The 13,919-nt window shown below is 41.7% G+C and overlaps 1 long non-coding RNA gene and 1 other non-coding gene across 2 annotated transcripts in view; one reads left to right on the plus strand and one right to left on the minus strand.

Moving 5' to 3' along the window:
- Positions 1–13,919, minus strand: part of LOC139687278 (uncharacterized) — a 355,024-nt gene that overhangs the window by 231,004 nt on the left and 110,101 nt on the right. The window contains exon 2 of the long non-coding RNA XR_011700630.1: positions 8,817–8,906. This is a non-coding gene — a long non-coding RNA (uncharacterized lncRNA). The remainder of the gene's footprint in view (positions 1–8,816; positions 8,907–13,919) is intronic.
- On the plus strand, positions 2,488–2,560 carry TRNAF-GAA (transfer RNA phenylalanine (anticodon GAA)). Its single transcript has one exon. It is a non-coding gene; the product is annotated as a tRNA-Phe (tRNA).

Consider the following 13,919-nt stretch of genomic DNA (forward strand, 5'->3'; position numbering starts at 1 on the left):
TCGGGAGCTCCCGTCAGTTTAAACCATAAATTTCGCTTCTTCCTTACTCTCCCAGGGCAGAGTACAGGTATGCGTGTGAAGGATGCACCGCTAGGCTTGATGGCACACTACGGATGCAAGCGATAGCTGATGCAGCACAAAGACGAATGGCGGCTACTTAAATTGTGCTGCTACCAGTACTCAATGACGGGGAAATGAACAGACGAGTCGCCTATAAAAAGATTGAGACGAAGAAAATAAGCGTCGGGATACGAGGGCAAGACGAAGAGATTCACACATACTTCGCGGAATATTAATAAATTCTTTCGGCCGTTCCCTCTTACGGTAGGTTTAGTCTAAAAGTCTGATTTTAAAGTTATTTTTAGAAACTAAATCCTTTTCACTCATTTACTTTTGTTTTTTACTCTCAAGGGTCATTCAACTTTTTAGTGGTTACCATATGTGTATTCCCATCCTTCAGTCTTCTCGGTCCTGGTAATCTTCGAGCGGTAGAATATCGATAATAATATTAAATCTAGCAATAATAATTACAACTCTGAAACTTTGGAGTGCAAGAGGACGTCCCGGTAGCTTCACTGGCTAAAACACTCGACTGGACATCAGGTTCGAATCCCGGTCAAGGAGAATGATTCTTACACTCTGAAATTGTTTCATTGTAATGCACATTTAGCGGTTGACTCCGTTAAAAGTTACTGTCGCGGCATCTCCCGCAGCAATTTCTTGGAAAAATGGTAGATTACCGATTATAATAATTTATAAAAAGTGAGACGATGAAGAAATGCATTGGAACAAGTGGAATAGTTTTGCTATTTAGGAAGCAGGATCACTGTTGATGGAAGAAGCTAAAGGTGAACAGTAATCAAACAGAATAGAGATGGCGAAAAGACTATCTATTGAAATATGTAAGTACTACATATTACAGGTACTACAGGTTATACATTATGTCTACTTTTGATGACGTGAGACTTGGATGGTAGTAAGAGTAGAGGAAAGACTGGAGGTGGTGCAAATATGATGCGATAACAGAATAATAAAATTAAGTGGATTGACAGACTAGAAAATGAACATGTGTTTCGAAGAGTGGGTGAAGAAAGATACCTTGAAGGGCACATAACAAAAAGGAGAGGGAATCTAATAGGTCACGTCCTGAGGCAAACTAGTTAACTGGCGAGCATAACTAAAAGAAACAGAGTGGAAGAATTACAGAGGAAGGCCAAGGATAAACTATTAGAAGAAAGCAATAACAACTGCCGCGTTAATGAGCTATAAGGGAATGAAGAGATTGGAGAGGAACAGGATAGTTTGGAGGGATTCCACAAGCCAATCCTAAATCGGACTACCCACGATGATGACAATAATAATGGTAGGAGTTCTCTTTCATAGACTTCCATTTGTGCCAGCCGAGACAAACATTTGTTTTGCCATCTCCCACATAGTAACACCATTTCTACCGGCATTCACGAGACGTCTAATTTCCTATTCTCTTCTAGCACGTTTCACTATCACTCCGCTGGGGTACATAAAATCATCAAATTCTTCAATTACTCCCCGTTTGCATTCACTATTCCATACTATTTCCCATTCTCTGTATCAAACAACTAATTTCGTCTTCGACACATTTATCCTCCACTTTAATTTATTTTCTTTATCACTATAAGTATCCGTGGTTCTCTGGAGATCTTGGGAGTTCTCAGGAGGGACTATTGAATCTTCGATGCATGGAAGAACGGGTACATTACTACATCTGCTTTATCAACTAGCCCAGAAGAACGACGAACATTCGTAGTGGCATTAAGCGCCCTTGATTCTCACCGTTCTTTGTTTCAAACATTTATTCACAGCACGGTCTCCATATCAATTCCATGCATCTTTTTTATAGCATTCAGTAAATTCTCATACCGAGAAGCAAGATCAATTAATAATGAAAATACATATAGATCGAATTACTGAAAAAAATCCAGGCGTGACTTCATTAAAGATACGCGAACCGACTGCTGAGGACAATGACCTTTCTCATCTCCTCCTTGTATACCTGTATATCTCTTGAATTCAGCGAGTCCCAATGTTAAGGGGCATACCCAGCGTATTGATATGATTCATACATTTATTTTAAAAACGTACGGCGGTCACATATCTGGAATGTAGAAAATAGTTCTAGATTTATTTCTCGCAGTTAAATATCCACGGACATAAATTCGGGTACATCATCCGTAGGTACATCATAATACGATGGCGCCCATTGATTTACACTCGGCAGTTTTCACATGTACCGCAAGCTTTCCCTTCATCGATTGACCACGTCTCTCCACATTCCTCAGCCTGAAGTGCATTCTTTCTCCTCAGTCCCCATATTTATTTGCGGAACGCGGTGCAAATAAAAACCTGCAGAACTCTAATGATTCCTAACAAATACGAGTAGTTCTAACACGCTAAGTATACATATATATGAGCCCTCATTGATTCTCTATTTCCACAAATCTTTTCACAGCCGAAATAGCTCAGTTGGGAGAGCGTTAGACTGAAGATCTAAAGGTCCCTGGTTCGATCCCGGGTTTCGGCAATTTTTTTGTTAGTCCCGGAGGAGACGGGGCAACGTCCTCACCTGCCTACCCAATAAGGTCGCGGGTTCTATTCCCGCATAGTTGGGTTTTCCCCCACCTAGAACACTAAGGCGTTTTGTAAGTGCTTATTATTTTATTAACACTATATCATTGCTAAATGTCCGATGCAAAGACCAAAAAGGGCTGCTTTCCGATGGATGCTAAAAAAATAAAAATGAAGTGGTCAACTTGTTCAAGTGGTTACGCCTGTTGTGTCTGGATTAAAACTTCACTAAATAATAATAGGGGACAGAGCAGATTCGTTGGATCTTTTAGAATAAGGGTCCATTATTCGATAAAAACACAAATGCCCAAGGATAAATACATGAATATTACTAATATAACGGCGGTCTACCGTTTAAGGTGGGTTGTGTGTGGTCAAAGATTGATACATTTCTTGTCCACTCCTAACAAAACACAACCCGACATCCACCACTACATTTAAGCCCTAATTCAATGCCGCACAATTCCTTTCTCCTTTCAATCCATCCAACATGCCTATTGCACTCCTACCCCTTCATCATTTGTCTAACAATCTCGCCTCTCGCACAGTCACCAACACGCCATCGCCAATCAAGATGCTCCGCATCCGTCTTTCTTGCCTCCTTTTGATTGCTCCTACCAATCCTCTCTCCCACCAGTCCTAGTTCTCTCTCGCTTGTTTTTTTTCGTCAATTTCGCCTTTTCCATCTTTCTCCACAACCACATCTCAGAAGCGCCCAAATCTACGCTTAATACCTTGCTTCAACGACCATGTTTCCGTGCCGCAAGAAACCAAACTCCAATATATGAGCATAAAACAATATCACGCTTCCACTAACCAGCCGTTAAAATTGAGCACTTCGATTTTTTCTCCGACGCGGACATTTCAAGTTATCAATGTGATTGTACAACTACTCATTTATTAATAGCTGAGAGAAATGTTATTGCTTGAAAATCTTAATTAGCAACGGTGGAAGAAGCAAGAGCATGTATATCAAAACACATACCTGAATTGTGAGAAAAACAAAATTTACAATTTTCCACAGATTTATTTGTAACGTAATGAAAAATGCACATTTTGTTTTTCTCATAATGACGAACTTCCACTCTACATCTCGCCTGAATCTGTTGAATATACACATATCTGGAGTTAGCTTCAGTGTGGAATAGGAATTGATAATAACAAGAGCAGAAAAGAGGACAGGAATCAATAGGCATGAGACCATATGTAGAATAATAATGACGATTGGACAGGATGATCGAATAACTAACCGCGATACTCTCAGAAGAAGGAATAACTCAAACGAAAACTCTGAAAAGAAGAAATGACCCAATCGTGCTCATTTTGAGGCACAATAGTCTGATGAAGACAATCTTTGGAAGGGAAAAGTGAACAAAAAGAATCACAAGAGATGCTAATCATGGAACAAATAATGAAGGACGTCGAAGTGGAGAAATACTATATGTGGGAATGAAGGGAGTGAATATGCTGTTAGCAGTGAGAATTCGCATCCAACCACTCCTTTGACTGACCTTCATTGGTGATGAGGCTGGCAGAGTAATTATACAGTAGGTATCATTGCTTACGCCGTAGACTTCCGGGCAGTTGGTTTGCGAGACATTAACGAAATGAAATGTAGCTGTGTCGGCGGTAATGCAGCGAGAGATTTGGTCCAGTAGAGATTAATGAGTGAAATAGGTGGGAAGGAGAGAAGTCAACAGGGGTGAATTGAAGCACATTGAAGAGAGAGGTACACACAGACAGAAGAGAAAACGTGAGACAAGTGAGGAATTGTAAGGAAGAAAATTGAGACGTCAGATCGACTGAAGGTGTGGGAGCCCTGCGAAGGTCGCTGCGAAGGATGTTTCGCTCATTCAAGTGAATGCATTCGTCGAAGAGCAAATGCCAAGCCACGGAATTGCTCATTCGACCGCGCAGTACTTGCGTTTCATTGGTAGAATACCTAACTGTCGCAGCAAATAAAACGTTTGAACTGAGTCGAACAGCTAGCATTGATTATTGCATCCAATTCCCCGTCCATCTTCCCTGCGTCATCCGTCAAATTTCCAATTCGCCCGTCGATATCAATTTCAGCGTGTTCCAGATATTCTCACCTCTACTTCCCTCTTCCCCTACCTTCCATTCTTCCTGATAGAAAAGAGCTTTCTCACTCAAACCATTTTTAACCCTCTTCCAGGGCGTATTCCCACGTGCACTCGATTTCTTCCGAATCCCCATGGGATAGAGTCCCAAAGATCGGAACCAATTAACGCACATCTGAGCTCGAAGGCAACCGACGCTTCGGGAAAGAACAAAGTTCCATTCTTCCACGCGACGTAGACAATTCGGTCAAGGAATCGAATCTTTTTCCGTCAGCTCACGATTTATTTCTTCCACCGAAAAGGAATCGCGAAGGTGACAAGCCGTACTCGAATCAAGTTTACGTACCGTCTCGACAAGGCTCAAGGCATGCTTTCAAAAACCGGATCTGGAAGGAACATTGACAAATAAGATGAAGTGTGTGCGGCAAACTATGACATGCTGCGCAATCGAAAAAGCCGATTCGACAAGATTTACTTTTCACAAGAAAAACACCGAAGATAAATAAACACACATATTTCTCGTAAACCTTTCGAAACATCATGGATAAAGAAAGCTTAAGAAAGAGGGGCTTCACTCCCTGTATTTGATACATTTTTCTCGCCTTGATAAACCTTGATCAAATAATACGAATTCCACGACCATCTTCGCCGCATTTTTTTTTAGTGTAGCTGAACGTAAGCTTGAGTTTACAAATGATTCAATCCACGACGCACGAATCCACTCCGAGGGAAATAAATAGAGAGACATCCTATTCATGCGATGCGCTGCACCGCCATGATCTAATTCAAAAACATACATTCCCGTCAATTTTTCACGGATTTCCCCCACCCCATGTTGAAAAACTAAAACGTTGATAAATAAGCTGTTATATACAAGCTGAAAGACTTCGAACGGAAAGAGATGCAAGGAAAACAAGAGAACAAAATGAAATGAAAGGATGACCAACAAAAACAATCACACAGTGCGAGATTGGGAGGAAAGCAGGGTGAAGGCACGTGTAAAGCACAGTAGTCGAGCTCAAGAGATCCCTCCACGGTCAGGCGCGGGGGGATCTTGAAAAGGCGTCGCAGCGGATTAGCCTGGAGCGTCAGGCAGAGCGAAACCCAGTGGCTGGTGGCACTGAGCGAAGGGTGTCGCCGGCAGCGGGTGGGAGGGGAAGGGACGTGGAGATAAGGCGGCGCTGGGGGTCACTCGCTTCCTGGCACCAATATCTCCTCCGTAGATAGGTGCGTGGTCGCGGCATGCCTGCTGCCAGCCGACTCTCAATCACTGTGCATGCCGTGTACTTCGCCCACTCGTAGTCGTTAATGCGCCGACCTCGTTTACAAAACCTACGGTCAAAGCGAGTGGCGAGCGCACAATGAGAATGATTAATTGCCAAGTTCATTTAAGGCTTTAAAGGTGAATGCAATGAGTTTTGTCAAAAATGAGGGAAAAAAGGTGCATGTGGCGACATTGTTTTCTCCTCACAGCCAAATATACGTTTGATATTTAGTATTATTCAGTAATAGATAGTATTATTAATTCAGGTGCACAATGATTAATCTCCTCCATTTCATCAACCTCAAAAATATGCAGATATGAAGAATTTCTGGCGTTGGCACAAAATTAATTAGGGTATAAATTGTCAGTATTGCGAGTCATATGCAAAAACCTTCTAAAATCTCTAATCATCACACTGGTCACTATATGGATTTTATTAATTTAAACATTTCGTGTTCATTTAAGTAGGCGAAAACATGCAGTTTTGATGGACGTGGTTTATTCTACCTTGAAAATTTCTCATGAAAAATCTTGGTCCCTGCCGGTTTCGTACCCAATAAGTGAGCTATTCGTTCGATAGGTATCAAATGATATAACGCCCATTGTTGCCGTATGTTTCAGGTAAATACACCTCTGCTCCTCAACCCAAAGGTCACGGGGTGTGAAATCTGACAAAGGCGCCTCCTTAATCGATACTAGTTCCACAGAATATGTCCTGAAACTTTCAATTCCAGGAATACTCGCGCGGAATGTCTAATAAAACGCTGAAGTTTGAATATTTACGCTGCCACGGATCGTTTTTCTAGAAGTATTTTTATTGTTTGTTCATATTTTAACGACCTAAACATTATGTACGTAGCATGAAAAATATTTAAACATTCCGAAAGTGGAGAAATTTGAATAAATTTCAAAGCATTCAACCCACAACGAAACCGAAATTCCATCCCCTACTGGGGAGTGTGCGATAATTCTCACGACTACAAAGTTTTAACTGAACGCTAATGGTAATTTCATGAATGCAAACATTTTTATGACACCCATTATCACTTTCCCCATTGGAAAAAATCAAATCACGCACTAAAATATTCATACTTCAACTGTCGGATACCAATGGCCGTCGGTAATGCAGCTTTGGTAGGTAGTTCGGGCTTCGGTGCTCAATATATTGCTCGGCACTGTAATATCATTGGTACATTTGACATTCTCCAACTCTTCAATCAAATATCTCTCAATAATCGGCGACCATCGAGGGACACCAATAACTTGACTTAATTTATTTTTCAAATGCTAAAATGTTTCGATTAAAATATTATATGAAACGGATCATAATCAAAGCTCAATATTATTTCTTCGTGACAAACATACTTGGCCACTTAATCGGGGATTGTGGTACAGCAAATAGAAAATGAATCAAGTCCGGCGAAATTATGTCCAGGTGTAGATGGAGAGATTAGTCGAAGGATTCCCTTGACTTAGAATACCTTGCACCGATCTCTCTCTCTTTTGCCAATATCCGCAGAGGGAACATTCATTAATTCGTGTGCTAACGACAGCCAAAAATGCTTGCCTCCGCTGTGATGGAAAACTTACCTCTGTCTAAAGGTCTAGGTTCAATAAGATCTTCTTCAGTCACAGCAGTCGATTTCTTCGATAAAATATACGCATTAAGAGAGGCATTGAAAATGGTGTTTAACCGGCTAAAGAACCAAGTAGCATACCGCTATGCGCCAATAGTAGCACACGCGCCAATAGCGGACCCTTTCAATCCAAAGCCTTTATATTTATCCATTTACGATATATACAGCAAAATTTTGTTTCCATGCAAAGACCACTGAGCCAAAGGGTTACACTGCGGCCTTCATTCTTGTATAGAAATGCGGATCACGATCTCACCAACAAAGCCTTTAATATACCGAAATTTGTTCCACTCCTCCATGGGAAGTAACCTCACCCTTTGTGCAAACAGGCCTCGCTCGAGAAAACCCACTTAAATATTTCCATCCTATCATCCCGTTTATCTCCACTTTTCTTCCTCTCTCTCTCTCTCTCCTTCCGTCTCCCTGTATCCTTCCCCGCCCTTCCATCTCAACTAATATCTTTTCACTCAACTTGAACCATTCACCCTTGTATCTGACCGGTAGCCTTTTCATCGTTTACAATACCCTGGGATGAGGAATTCGCTTAGTACCGTCGACTCCCACCGCAGCCCGGGATATCGAAGGGAAAACCGGGCGATCGTCAAGCAGAAAGCGTGCAGACGGCAGCTATACACACTACACTGGAGACAGACATTCTCACAAGCACAATGCGATAACAGTTCACCGTTCCCTCTTCTCGAAGGGAGCCAGCCGGTGAAGCACACTGGATCTCCTTACCACCCACGCCTCGCATTCCTCTATCTTCCCCTTTCCGCATGAGAGCAGAGGTTTTCGATTTCTTCACTTAGGCGTCCTCACCGTCGGCGAAGGGTGTAAACGTGAGGCCGATGTCATGATTCGCAGGCCAAAGGGCGAGTCCGATTCCTCGCTAGTGCCTATTAGTCGGTGCGTTAATCTCTAATTGTGGAATACTTCGGGGAGGTCGAGGAGGAGTTTACGGAACTTTACACAAGTTTCGGCGTCAAATGTTTTCATTACAACCTCAAACATCCACAAAATCTTTAGCCATGAGGTTTCTTAACGCATAATTGTAGAGAGAAATATTTTAAAACGCAACATTCAAACACTAATCTCAGCGGACATTAGTTACACGAGGCTCGCATTAAAAAAAAGACAACTGTCCGTTTGGCATTCAAAGTTGAATCTCATTCGCGATGCAGCTCCTCGATCCAATGGAACATATATGAACGAATGTTGGGGGTCACTCACCGTCACACGGCTGTTCCCGGAGAATTAATCACGTTGTCTCTCCACTCGCTCGAACTCGAGAGTTTCTCCAATAGGACAAAACGTTTGGCCCTGAAAAGAAAAAATATTTTATAAATTTTGTCGAAGATTTATCAAAAAACATGACTAAAGGGGGAGGTAAATTCCTCCATAACCATTCAATCAGCCTTGACCACTCGTCAAACTTGCACAGCTGTGACATAAAACATATTGATAATAGTGGGAATGAATGAAAATACTGGCAGAATTAAATTCAGCCTTTAACTAGAATTTGCAAAGGAATATAGATAAATATACATTCTTTAAGTATATAACACATTATTCCTTTGACTTTAAAATCATTCATAAAATAAAAATGCATGCATATCCAGTAGTTGTATTAAAAAATAATGGACAATAGTAGAAGAATAAAATTGCACATATTCCTTACCGTCAATGACAATTGAATCTCATGATTAAATTGCCTATTTCTAAAAAAAATGTAAAGTTTATGCGCCAAACTAGGGTAGTATACTAGTATTTAAAATTTAAATAAAGAATTATTTAGTTCATATCACTTGCACGCATTTATTTCCGTGATGTAGAAGCACCTTTAATTTCCCAGAACGAAAATCTCTGTTTTTCTAAAATACACGGTGATGAGAAATTCACAAGAACGGCATTGTCGTGTATTCCCTCGGTATCCCAATCAAATATGCTTAACCGCCACACGAATTTGACTCTAATTTCTTTCTCATACTGTATTCAGCATAACAGAATGAGCAGCCTCTCATCTTCAATCAGTGGTGTTATTGGTGAATACCGCAACACTTCTAATATCGGAATAACCGTTCATTTATGACAGCGACAACTTTAATGAAAAAAGATCAAAACATTTTTAAAACAACTTTCTCACAATTCGAATCATTTGTTATTTTTTATTTTAAATCATATAATTTGTTGGGTTGCCGAGTGAAATCAAATCAGTGAATGAGCGTTTGCTTTCATGACAGACCACAGCACTGAAATGCAAATTGAACACTAAAAAACACTCAACACTGAGATTTAAAATGCATTATTGCCCCCGTCGCACTAGGATATGCGAGATCACGTCAATAAAATTAGAGAAGTTTAGAGTAGAACAGATAGATTTAGGATGTCATTTTTTCCACGAACGATAAGGGATCATAACAACATTTTCCGACCACGTTAGGGGTCATATTCGGGGTCAAAATTAGTCTGGTATGTATTTCCCCACAACCACACACCCTAGAGGTGGCTTGCAGGGTACTAAAATATCTGAAACAAAAATTATGTATTTGAAAAAAATTCAGAAGAAACTGAAGAAAGAACTGAATTGCGTAGGTCATCTTTTCATTGAGAAGCAATTGGTAATTAGTGATGAGCATAATTAATAATAGTCTACGTTAAATAAATGACAAATATTACCAGGCTGGCCGCTATAATTCCATCTAATGTCGTGACCCAATAAAACCCATTACAATCTCATCGTTTCAAAGACTCCCACGTCTGGCCGGTGCCCCTCCTGTGCCAATGGGCTCGAGAGGATGTAGGGGAGGGAATGGGTAGGGTCCGATCTGCATTGAGACCGTCCTTCCATCGGTGATGGGAGAGAATTAGTCCTACCCACAGGCCACGCGAAAGTGAACTAAATTAAACAAGAGATGCCGATTAATTGAGGCCGGCGGCGACGAGGGCAAACAAAATCGGGCCACGGCGAGTGGCCGAGGATAAGGCGGCCGAGAAACTTGGCGGCAGCGTTTGAGAAAGCAAAAGAATGCGTCTTCCGCCCGGGGTATTTCCTCACGGGTAATAACCGGGGTTGCCCTTTCGCAAGCCGCGCGATCACGGACGTTTCCCCAGAGGAACGAGGAAGGTAGAGGGATTGATTAATTACCAAAACCCACGACGGTCCATTAACAATAACCATGGGAGGGTTCGCCGACCGAGATCATCCTCCCCTATCCGGGAAACAGCGGAGCCGTAGACCAATGCTGCACGAAAGGGAAACCTGAATCGCGCAAAACGTAGCATTCGGAAACGAAATTTTCTCGGGGGGGGGGGGGGGGGGGGGGGGGGAGAGAGCTTTGAGAAGCGGGGCAAAGCCCGCCCCGCCCACCAGAAATCCCAAAACGAAACGCACCGAAGCGGCGAGCGATTCTACGATCCGTCCTTTCAACAAAAATTACACACATAAATATAGAATGGTAGCTTCTTTGAAACGTGGAGGAAAAGGCCTAACTTCAGCACAACCCGACGTGAAAAGGGGGCCGACTTGCAGCACACCAACGCGATCTCGGTTGTTTATCTCCTTCCGCGGGAGCCTTTCAGAGAGAGAGAGAGGGAAAAAAAGGAGATTTCGTTCCGAAACTGAAATTCAACCCTGCAGACGCCTTCTCCGCTTTGCTCTCCAGAGGCTGCTGCGGTCTCCCTCCCCCTCTTCCCACGCCAACCCCGCCTCGACGGCGGGTGCATGCGGTGTGGATAGCGAAACCGCAGAAGCCCAGGCCGTGCGGCGTCTGCGGTGCAGGGAAAAGGACGCATGGACAGGACTCCCGCTTTGGAACAATTACGCCCTGACACACACACAAACACACACACGCATTTGCGCACCCCGAATGCCACGATTTGCCAATTCTCCCTCCAAGAACGAGGGTATAAAGGTATAAAAAATGCAGAGGTACCCAACGTGATGCACGATCTCATTACCACGGCGTGGGATTTATTCTCGTCTCTCAGCCTCGCGTCTCCGGCATCGGCACTCGATGTGAGGCGGCAGGAGTGCCCAAGAAGAGGAATCACCACACTCCACGACGGCGCACTCGTCCTCGCATATCATGATGACCATCAAGGGAGTTTATCATAGAGCATGCTTTATGAAAGAATTAACGTCAAAGTAATAAATACCAAATAATATCCGACCCAGGACAGTCTTATATCTTCAATTATAAAAAATAGCGAGGGTGAGCGCCATCTTCTTTTACTTTTTTAATTTTGCGTAAAATGAGAGACGCGGGTTTCGGGATCGTTAAGTTTCCACGATCTCCATTTCTTAAAAAATTCATCTTTCCCAACGTATGGGTCACTCTACCATATCATATGTATGGATACACACACACACACATATACATACATACATGTAACATGTATGTGTGTATGTATATATATATATATATATATATATATATATATATATATGTGTGTGTGTGTGTGTGTGTGTGTATATATATATATATATATATATATACATACACACACACACATACACATATATATACATATACCCACAAAATCGTCTCACCATCTGCACACGAGACACCTAGTTTTTACATAATGTCTTGTAGTATAAATTTTTGGTAGCAAGGATTGCTATACAATATTAAGATCGGAAATAGAGGCTTTAATCTATGATCCAACAAGTCGGCGTCGTAGATTGATATGATAAAATCAATGCGGTGCGACTTTTGAGAAACAATTAATAAATATTTAATTGTTGTTAAATGAGCCCAGTTTGCAGAGATAAGCGCCTAAAGCAAACCAAGCCCACACCAACCTCTCGCCAAAGGCAAGAGGTTGATGTGGGCTTCCCTGATGCTCTGCTGGACTCGTGTCAGGTTAGAACACCTCTAAGAGGACGATTTTATTTATGCAATACTCGAAGAAATTACCCTCGGACGATAGTATCAGCCTATAAAGAACGAACCGACTGCTACAAGACGCTATAATGTCCTTACACAGGTTTAAAAATAATTTCAAACTCAAGGGAATAGTAAACACTTATTTTGGATATGTACACGCTATTTAGAATACAGTCAACTATTACGACATTGCATTCAAATTTCGAGCCGTTGACAATACATTTTCAACTTCACACGAACGTGAAATCGGCGATTATTATTATTTTCAATTGGCTATTCCTTATAACGACGGATTCTTTCGGAAAATATGGCGCAGTGAAACCTGCAATTCAGTTGACTCTCTCTTCGGGGATGACTACCCAAAGTTTAAATAACGCCATGAAACTTAAAATCTCCTCGTAATAGGCACCCGTGTGGTCTCAACTTTTATTGGTGAAGAAAACTGCTGAAAATCTTCAACGACATTCCGAGCATGCGTGATGGGCACAATCTCTGAAACCGGCCGTGTTAGTGTGGTGATTCGCCACAAAATACGCAGGTCGAAGGTATAAATTTCACCCAGAGAATACACGTACTTTTTGTCCATGAGTGCTTTCATTTCATGCAAATTTGCAATCAAAATACGAACTCAGCGGGTGGGGCACTTCACAACCCAGTGAATTTCTAGCATACATAAAGTAATATTGAGGATAAATGTTGTGTTCAGTTCAGGATACAGAAAATTAGGTTTTCGTGACGAAAGAGAAACGTAATTTGTATTTTATATTACCTTGCGAATCGAGTAGAAGGAATTGGTGGCAAAACAAAAGCGCAGAGGAATTTAACCAACGCCGTGTAATCACCGTCATGAGAGACGGCGCTACAATGAGAGCATAATTAAACTGTTTATTCGCGTGGCGTCGCATATCATGAAGCAAATGAGATGAAACGTTCACCATTTCCAGCTCACTACCATCAAGCACCCGACCAAAGGCTCACATTATTTATTTCTTGTAAATTAGGTCAAAATTCTAACGGTGAGTAACGAAATTTTTCCCATTATATCGTTCAATGAAACAAGGCTCTTCTGAAAAAAAACCAACGCCATTAAAATAATTCATGCCAGATGTTCCTCCGTGCAATTCGTCCGAAATTTTTCTTAAAACATGAAGGGATCGCAATTTAAATTCCGAGATTTTTACGCCTCGGTGAGTTCCGAAATCTTTGGCATGGGAAGAAATGAATATCAATTCCGTTATTTTCAATGGGAGGAGCTTGGTGCTCAAATAAAAGATGCCAGCGAAGGGATTATTAACAGATGTAAGCGCATTTACCCGAGTGAGGTAGCTGCAGACAGTATAGACGTTTCTATATGATATAAGATTTCCCATTTATGTAACCATAGGCCACAAAGTAGCCAACCCTAACGAACCGTCGGCATAACTACTCCAAACTAGAAATAGAACTA

This window comes from Hetaerina americana, unplaced genomic scaffold, assembly GCF_022747635.1.
Source record: "Hetaerina americana unplaced genomic scaffold, ioHetAmer1.1.p SCAF_19, whole genome shotgun sequence".
Taxonomy (NCBI): domain Eukaryota; kingdom Metazoa; phylum Arthropoda; class Insecta; order Odonata; family Calopterygidae; genus Hetaerina; species Hetaerina americana.